Raw genomic sequence first — 9,504 nt, 5'->3', positions numbered from 1 at the left:
CTTTTCCTCTCCAGGGGATCTTCCTGACCCAAGGATCAAACTCGCATCTATTGGCTCCTGCATTGGCAGGCAGGATCTTTACCACTAGTGCCACCTGGAAAGTCTGCATAACATAAAGGGACATTTTATATGTCAAAAGTACATGTACATAAAAATTAATGATAGATTGTTGTTGTCAATGTTTAGTTGCTAAATCATGTCCAACTCTTTGTGACCCCATGGACTGTAGCCCACCAGGTTCCTATATCCTTGGGATTTCCCAGGCAAGAATACTGAAGTGGGATGACATTTCTTTCTCAGTGGATCCTCCTGATGCAGAGATTGAACCCATGTCTCCTACTTGGTAGGCAGATTCTTCACCACGGAGATACCTGGGAAGTCTGTGATAAATTGTGGCACTAAGATAAAGAAAGATTGGTGGTTGAATCAATTGAATGCTCCTATCAACATACCAGGACCACACTGGAGTCAGTAAGGAAAGTGACTGGAGGCCATTGGGTTAGCCCTTTATGACAGAATTGGTGGTGCTAGATCAGGATACCTGCAGGTAATGCCAAAATCACTTAAATTTCAAATAGAGCTACCTGTTAGAGGCTCTCAAATAATCCCAACACTTGTGGGAATTTCTCAGCACAGGGGAAATATGTGCATTCAGGTCTCCTTGTTGTGAAAGCATATGCAGTAAGGTGGATATATAGCAAGCTATTGATAAAGCAGACTCCTTGCAAATACAAATAAGAATTGTCACAGTGGTTAGTGAGGAACTGATAAGTGAAAATATCTGTTTGTTAGTGCTTTAAGCTAAGGGTAATAAGGTCCTAGTTGGGTCTAGGTATTGTTAAACCATAATTTTCTAGGACAAACTACAGCGATGCTTCAAGTTCTGAGGGGCCTTGCTGGATGCTAGGAAATGCTGATTTACTAGTATTACATCAGAGAATCCATTATGGGAACATACTCTAGCATGAAGAATCAGGGAACAAAGAGCAGATAATTACCAGAATACACCAATTATCACTGCATATCCTTAATATCTTTAGGGATTTTTCTTTTTCAGCCTAGCCCTGCTTTTGTTCAGTAGCATTAGGAATCCATACAGAGTGGAGCTACGCCAAAAACACAGTACAAACAACCATACCCTCATTTTATGGGTTTTATGGACAGATGGTGTTGATGTATGTGTGCTGTATGCTTAGTCGCGTCCAACTCTTTGTGACCCCATGGTCTGTAGCTCCCAGGCTCCTCCATTTATAGGAATTCTCCAGGGAAGAATACTAGAGTGGATTGCCATGCCCTGTTCCAGGGGATCTTCCCAACCCAGGGATTGAACCAAGATCTCCCACATTGCAAGAAGATTCTTTACTGTCTGAGCCAACAGGGAAGCCCATTGATGTATATACCCCAGGATTTTAAACATGAGATGGTTCAGAAAATTGTCTGCCATTAACTACTCTTTAAGATCCTCAACTAGTTAAGGGGTCCCCAGAGGTTATCTATAGGGGTAGAGCTTAGCATCAAGGGACAGAGATCCTAGATCATGCTGAGACCTCTAGAGTCTGAAACCACTGAAGGGCCTGATCCTCAGTCTTCAGTGAGATTTAGTCAGCCAGGTCCCCTATATAAGGAAGCAAGGACATGCTTCAGACATAGTCATTATGATGTAACACATTCTCCAACTCTCACTAAATAGTTATGAGAGTCATCATCCTAAAGCATTTTGACTTGTCCATAAGGCATGCTGGAACCTGAAGTAGGTTTGAAGCAAAAGGGAGGCAGCTAGGGCTTGGCTAAAAACATGTACCAACCTGAAGGGTTAATTCTCAAAGAAGTGTACTCAAAGTTCCAAGCAGAGAACTTGGAGGTCAATACCATCAAGTTTGTCAATAGCAAAAGTTTCAGGTGGTTGGGCAAGCAGAAGCACTTAAATAGTAATAAAATAAATTATCATATGAAATGGTGGCAGAACTGTGTTTCCATGAAAGTTGGTTTATTTTAAGGTAGAACCTAGTCAACAGGTGGATCAGGATTCAGCTTCTAGTAGAAAATGTTGGTAGGATATGGAAATGCAACTGGGACTTCAGCCGAGTCCTAAAAAAACAGGGAACTAGCATACAGACCCATGAGAGTGAGGGTGAGAGGCTTGGGGCCAAGTGTAGGCATAAAGACTAGGGCCATAAAACTCAACCCTGGTGTCTATTACCCATTGGTGAGGATGAAGTTTTCCAATGCATTGCCAGGGTGGTTTCCATTGGGTCCGAATGAGCAGAGCTTTTCCTTCAGGCTTTCAGTACTCTTAGAAAGTTAGTCCCAGGTGCAGAAAGTGCATGGAAGTTGTTTTCGTCATTGCTGGATTAGGTTTGGTGATGGGTCAGCAAATGAAAAAGATCTGGTTGTTGAAATTCTCAGAAGCATGAATTTCTGACGGTCTGTAAAGTGGTATCAGTTCCCCACCTGTATTTTAAACGTTAATGCAGGATATAAAACAGTAAGGCTGGAGGTGAGAGAGTATGTTAACAATGTGACTTGCCTGGGTTCCTCTTACTGATGAGTTGGGTTATTCATCTTTTCTGGGGCTTGAGAACTTTTGGCAAGGCAATCCATTGCGAACTGACCACCGTGGCTACAGTAGAGGCATGCCTGAATTTTTTGCCGGGCTCTTCTGATTGGAGTACGAGGTGTCTCGCTTCCTTGCGGCTCTATAGGGTCTTCCTTGGATGCTGGCTGTGTGTGGTTGGAGAAGCTTGGTAGAAGATCTGGCTGGTGACTACATTTCTTGCCCAACTGAATACACTGAGTTATGACAAGTTTTGGGAAATTGTCCATCAGATCTGGCTCACTAACTTCATCCTGAATGGAGTCAGCTAGTTCTTCTTGGAAATGATCACTCTGACTGGATTCATCACATCTTAGATTCTCAGGAAGGAGCTGAAAAGTAGTGTCATCCTGCTGAGAGACGTTGTCTTCTTTGTCAACCTTAGTATTCACCAGGGGGTTCATTTTCTGTTTTGTGGGCTCACCAAATGGCTGCTGGAACTCAAGAAGAAAGTTCTCATACAACTTCAACAGAGCAATAGGGTAGGAGGTGATTCTGAATAACTCTCTATTGCATCTTCTGGAATAGAATGGGACTAGGCAGAATTGAGTGCCAGAACTGGATAGCAGTGGGCAGACAGTGGTTTTGCTCTGTGATCAGAGGGACAGTGTCATGAGCAAGTAGCCAAAGCTGTTAGCTATTAGGTCACAAAGGTATGTTGAGAGTTCAGAAATGCTCAAAACTGTTATCCACTGTTCAATGTTGCCTCCTCTTTAGGAAAATGCCAATATTATCCCCATTTAGAAGAAATAAATTACCTGAAGACACACAGAAGATTTGGAATTAAGAAGATAAAGGAAACAGATATAGTAGATTACTTTCATCATTCCTTTGATAATTATAGGGGCATTTTGCCCTCAGACTAAGCCTTTGGTTCTAAATTTTCCTTCTTTATAAGAGAATCAAACAAGTCTACAACCCAAACTGATCTTAGAAATCATCCAGACTACATTCATAATTTCACAGAGAAGAAAAACTGACTCAGGTAAAAATATTTATCCAAGGACACACAACCAGTTAATATCAGAGATGTCATGTTCATCAGGACTGCTGTCCAAAACAGCATTTCCTCTGGGACTCCAAATGAAGTCGTGCTTACATTACTTTGGCATAATGACAGTTCTTGGCCCTGGTTACGCCAAAAACTCTCAGGGAACCAGTAGCTTTGGCATCTCTAAGGAGGTTGTTGGAAATATAGACCCTAAGACCCCATCCCAGACCTACTGGATGAGTGTTCCATTTTAACAAGCTTCTCTAGGTGATTTGAGTATTCACTGAAGTTTGAGAAGTGCTGCTCTAGAGAATACTCAGTCAGAAATGGAATACTTACTGGTTGAACTTGATCCTCAGTGCTCCAACCATAGTCTGCAGTGCTGTGGGGATCTGGTTGCTGTACTGGTTGTTAATGTTTTCTGGCTTTCTAGTCTGTCTCTGAGGTCACATGGTTGCCATGGAGATGATTAAGACATCACAGGCAAGGTGAAGAGGTGAGATTGAGAACCTAGGCAACAAGAACAAGATATTCTTAAAGTATAAAGTTCAAAATGTTTAGTCTTCCCTGCATTGATAACAAGAGTTAAGAAACCAGGAGGCACTTAAAACACACCCCAATCATTTGCATATTGGTTGAACTTTTCTGATACATATTTAATTCCCCTTATTGTCCTTTCCTTGTGCTATGTAGCATTTAAATTGTCCCTTTGTGGGCAAAAAATGTGTATCACTGAATGCAAGATTTGATTCCCTGGGTTTTATTTGATGGCACCTCCTCTCTAGACCTATGGAAGATATTATTGGAAGAATTAATTAGTTAAACAATCCTGGCAGAACCTTGGGCTGGAAACTTACCCAAATCATCAGTTGGATGATTTGATTGAAGACTTGTTTGCTACTCAATTTTCTCTTTCATGTATTAAGAGTGACTATTTTGTCTACCTAAAAGGGGTGTTATGATGAAACAATGACTGTTGTTGTTAATGAAACAACAATGGTGTTGTTAATGAAACAATAGATAGGTGCTCTGAGTGATTTTCTTCCAAGTTTGTTCCAATGTATGTGTACAGTGCCAATGGTGAGAATCTTCCCTCATTGCATAATACTGAAGTAGGAAGAAACTGTCATACATCCTTTCTTCTTTTCCATATCTCACCTACCTATTTTCCTATTTACCTTTCAGAGATCTTTCACTTTCCAGGGCCATCCATGAGTTTATTACTGCCTACCCAGCTATGTATCAACTAATAAAATATGGTAATCAAGTATTGAAGGTTAATGATTGACCTTTATCAAGGCATTCCATTTTTTCCCTCAAATTTAATGTGTATAAGGATCTTGTTGATCCCAGTCTATAGCAACTTTTTTTTCATTTATTTTTATTAGTTGGAGGCTAATTACTTTACAATATTGTAGTGGGTTTTGCCATACATTGACATGAATCAGCCATGGAGTTACATGTATTCCCCAGTCTATAGCAACTTTGATTCAAGGAGTCTGGAGTGGATACCTGGAACCTGTACCAGTTGGGTAGCAGACTTCTTTAGCTGGTAGTCCTTGTGAGAATAGCCATACACACAAGCATCATGGAATAAAGCCATATTAGTGCATCTCAAAGAGGTAGGGATGGGGAGATGACATTTCAGGGAAATAGGGGTGGGAAGATGACATTTGTAGGTAGGAGGTTGACCCTCAAATGACATGAAATAGGTGGTAGCCTATTCTACCTCCATGTGGAGCTCACAAAGAGCCCTCACTGTCCTTAAGAACTGTCCATCTCTCCCTGATAGTAGAGAGCAAGAGTTCAGCATGGAGGTTCTGGAGTCATACTGACCTGGGTACAAACCCTGGCTTTCCAAAAACCGAGTGACTCTGGACAAGTTATTTAATGTCTCTGATAATCAATTGCAAAATTTAAAGTGGAGATGATTTTAATACCTGCCTCACGGTGTCATGAGGATTAAATAAGATGAAAAGAGATTAGCAAAGCTCCATGCAGATGGCAAATGCTCCATAAATGTTAGCTGTCATTATTCTAGGTCCATAGTCTGTGTTTTAGAATTTAAATTATTTTCAGATTTTAGAATGTAACGCAGAGTATGTACTATTTATTATATAACACTCCCAATAGTGTCTGGGAAAACATTCCATAATTTATCCATTAACATTTCTGCAAGAAAAATGTCTAAATATTCCAAGAATAAGTTCATGTTAGTTCAGGTGAGGTTTTTGTGCCAAATGAGTTTTGGAACCAAATTAATAAAAAAAAAAAAAAAAAGTAACTTCTGTTGTATACAGCATTCATTTCAGAATTGAAGATAAGTGTTTGTGCACCTCTACCAAACTCTTTTGGGGGAGATGTGCAATTATTACTTTTCTTTCTCTGTCCCTGCTTTCTGCCCTTTCTCTCTACCCTCAGAAATTCTAGAATATCTGTTAAGGTCTCCTGTTTCTTTACAGAATTATGTGTTCAAAATGACAGATCATTTAATTTTTCCTAATTAATGTGGCACTGGTGAAACACTTGCTAAAACTGTAAGCATTAACCCAAATGCAAATCATACAATGGCATTGTTGTCAATGGCAATTGCCTATACTCTCAAAAAAACCTACCTTGCATATCATTTTGGAAATTGCTCTCCTTTCAGAAGTCAATGGTCTTCTATTGGATTGTCCCAGCAGATCCTCGGGGCTGAGCTGACAATCTGGCAGAGTTCCAAACCACAGTCTTTTGGAGATGAAGTAGAAAAGGAGCTCATAACTCAAATGAACAGGCTTGAGGGATCCAACTTTTGAGCCTGGAGCAGGTCTGATAGAAAACTACACATGCTTAAACTTTTCCTTAATCAGTATGAGTATCAACTACAAAAACAACAGCATGAAAATAGGCTTGGTGAACTATTGCAGGTCACTTGGATATTTGTCTTCAGTTTGACTCTAAGCCATAGTTAAGAGATTCCCCAGATAAAAAACTGCACCACTCTGGGGTTCACTAAGATTCCTTTTGGAGGACCTGCTGTAACCTGCTGCCTTTTTTTTTTTTTTCCCATTTATTTTTATTAGTTGGAGGCTAATTACTTTACAATATTGTAATGGTTTTTGCCATACATTGACATGAATCAGCCATGGATTTACATGTATTTCCCATCCCGATCCCCCCTCCCACCTTCCTCTCCACCCGATCCCTCTGGGTCTTATGAGTGCACCAGGCCCGAGCACTTGTCTCATGCATACAGCCTGGGCTGGTGATCAGTTTCACCCTTGATAATATACATGTTTCGATGCTGTTCTCTCGAAACATCCCACCCTCGCCTTCTCCCACAGAGTCCAAAAGTCTGTTCTGTACCTCTGTGTCTCTTTTTCTGTTTTGCATATAGGGTTATCGTTACCATCTTTCTAAATTCCATATATATGTGTTAGTATACTGTATTGGTCTTTATCTTTCTGGCTTACTTCACTCTGTATGATGGGCTCCAGTTTCATTCATCTCATTAGAACTGATTCAAATGAATTCTTTTTAATGGCTGAGTAATATTCCTCAGTGTATATGTACCACAGCTTCCTTATCCATTCATCTGCTGATGGACATCTAGATTGCTTCCATGTCCTGGCTATTATAAACAGTGCTGCGATGAACACTGGGGTGCACGTGTCTCTTTCAGATCTGGTTTCCTCGGTGTGTATGCCCAGAAGTGGGATTGCTGGGTCATATGGCAGTTCCCCTGCTGCTTTTAAGAAATATTTGAGAACTTACCCTGCTACATTTTCAAGCTGTTCTACATAACCCATTGGAGGAGACGCTTTGAACTAGGGTTGCACTCTTACTCTTGGTCTCCAGATATTCTAAGGGGTGCCAGTATAGGAGCTAAATGTGAATGTATTATTTGTTCAGTTGTGTCCAACTTTTTGCAACGCCATGGTCTGTAGTCTGCCAGACTCTTCTGTCCATGGAATTCTCCAGGCAAGAATACTAGAGTGGGTAACCATTCCCTTCTATAGGAGATCTTCCTGACCCAGGATCAAACCTGGGTCTCCTGCCTTCTAGGCAGATGCTTTACCATCTGGGCTACCAGGGAAGCCCATAGGAGCTCAACTGATACACAAATAACCCTGATAAGGTAACCACAGGGGCATACTATTTGGACTTATCTGAAGACTTGGCTGTGACTCCAGCTCTGCCACCATCTATACTGACAAACTTGGGCAAGTTATTTCATCTCTTTGGGTCAGTTTCTGAATCTGTATAATGAAAGGACAGGTTTCTCAAAGTTTATCAAGATAAGATACCATGATTCAGAAGGGCTATCAGGAGGCCTAGGAATCTGTAATTTTATGTTTCAGTTCAGTTCAGTTGCTCAGTTGTGTCCATTTCTTTGTGACTCCATGGACTGCATCATGCCAGGCCTCCCTGTCCATCACCAACTCACAGAGTTTACTCAAACTCACGTCCATTGAGTCGATGATGCCATCCAACCATCTCACCCTCTGTCATCCCCTTCTCCTCCCACCTTCAATCTTTCCCAGCATCAGGGTCTTTTCAAATGAATCAGTTCTTCGCATCAGGTGGCCAAAGTACTGGAGTTTCAGGTTCAACATCAGTCTTTCCAATGAACATTCAGGACTGATTTCCTTTAGGATTGACTGGTTTGATCTCCTTGCAGTCCAAGGCACTCTCAAGACTCTTCTCCAGCACCACAGTTCAAAAACATCAATTCTTTGGTGCTCAGCCTTCTTTATGGTCCATCTCTCACACATCCACACATGACTACTGGAAAAACCATAGCTTTGACTATACAGACCTTTGTCAGCAAAGTAATAATGTCTCTGCATTTTAATATGCTGTCTAGGTTGGTCATAGCTTTTCTTCCGAGGAGCCAACTTCTTTCAATTTCATGGCTGCAATCACCACTTGCATTAATTTTGGAGCCCCTCAAAATAAAATCTGCTACTGTTTCCATTTTGTCTCCATCTATCTAATGTTTGCTGCCACTTATATTCTCAAAATGTTATAGAGCCCACTTCATCTTTCGCCTTTTGATGCATGAGCTCAGAAGCTGCTTTCCCTATTGTATTAGCTATTCATTGCTGCATAACAAATGACCCCAAATGTTAGCGGCTTACAATGTCACACATTTGTTACTCCAAGCTGTCTGTGGGTCAGGAATCTATGGATAATTTAGCTTGGTTCTCTGGCTCAGAGTATCTTACAAGTCAGCAAACAAGGTGACTTGTCCCCAAGGTCAAAGTCACCTCTAGGTTCCACTGGGACAGGATATATTTCCAGCCTTACCTAGAGGTTGTTGGCAGGTTTCAGCTATTTAAGGACTATTGGACTAAAGGCCTCAGTTCCTCACTAGCTGTTGACCAGAGGATGCTCCCTCCTCCTTGCCACATGGGCTTCTCCATAGACCAGCTCACAATATGGAAGCTGGCTGGCTTCATCAAAGTGAGCAAGTGAAGGAGAGCAAGAGATATGGAGTGTGTAAACACAATAGAAGTCACAGTGTTTTATGACCTAATCTCAGAAGTGACATTTCTTTTTTTGCTTGTTTTCTGTTGGTAAAGAAGCAGATACTAGATCCAGTCCACAAACTAAGGGAGTGGAATATACAAGGGAAGGAGATTCCACAACAGTATGAATACCAGAAAGTAGCTATCATTGGAGAGGGTGGGGGAATCTTACAAGGCTACCTACCACAACTGTCCTGTATTGGGTATGTAGAAAATTCTGGGCTTTGGGCTCTCTTCCTGAAACATCCCAACTCAGTGTAGTTTCTGCTCATTGTCTCTTAAGACTTCTGTTTCTTCTTGACCATCAGTTTCCTCTTTAGGTCAATAATACAACAGCTCAACTCATCCCATCCCCAGATGTCTTAGGTTCTTAAATCTGGCAGGATTTCTGATCCTTCTCTTCACAA

Source organism: Cervus elaphus, chromosome X (genome assembly GCF_910594005.1).
Source record: "Cervus elaphus chromosome X, mCerEla1.1, whole genome shotgun sequence".
Lineage (NCBI taxonomy): Eukaryota > Metazoa > Chordata > Mammalia > Artiodactyla > Cervidae > Cervus > Cervus elaphus.
This window is presented reverse-complemented; position numbering follows the sequence as displayed.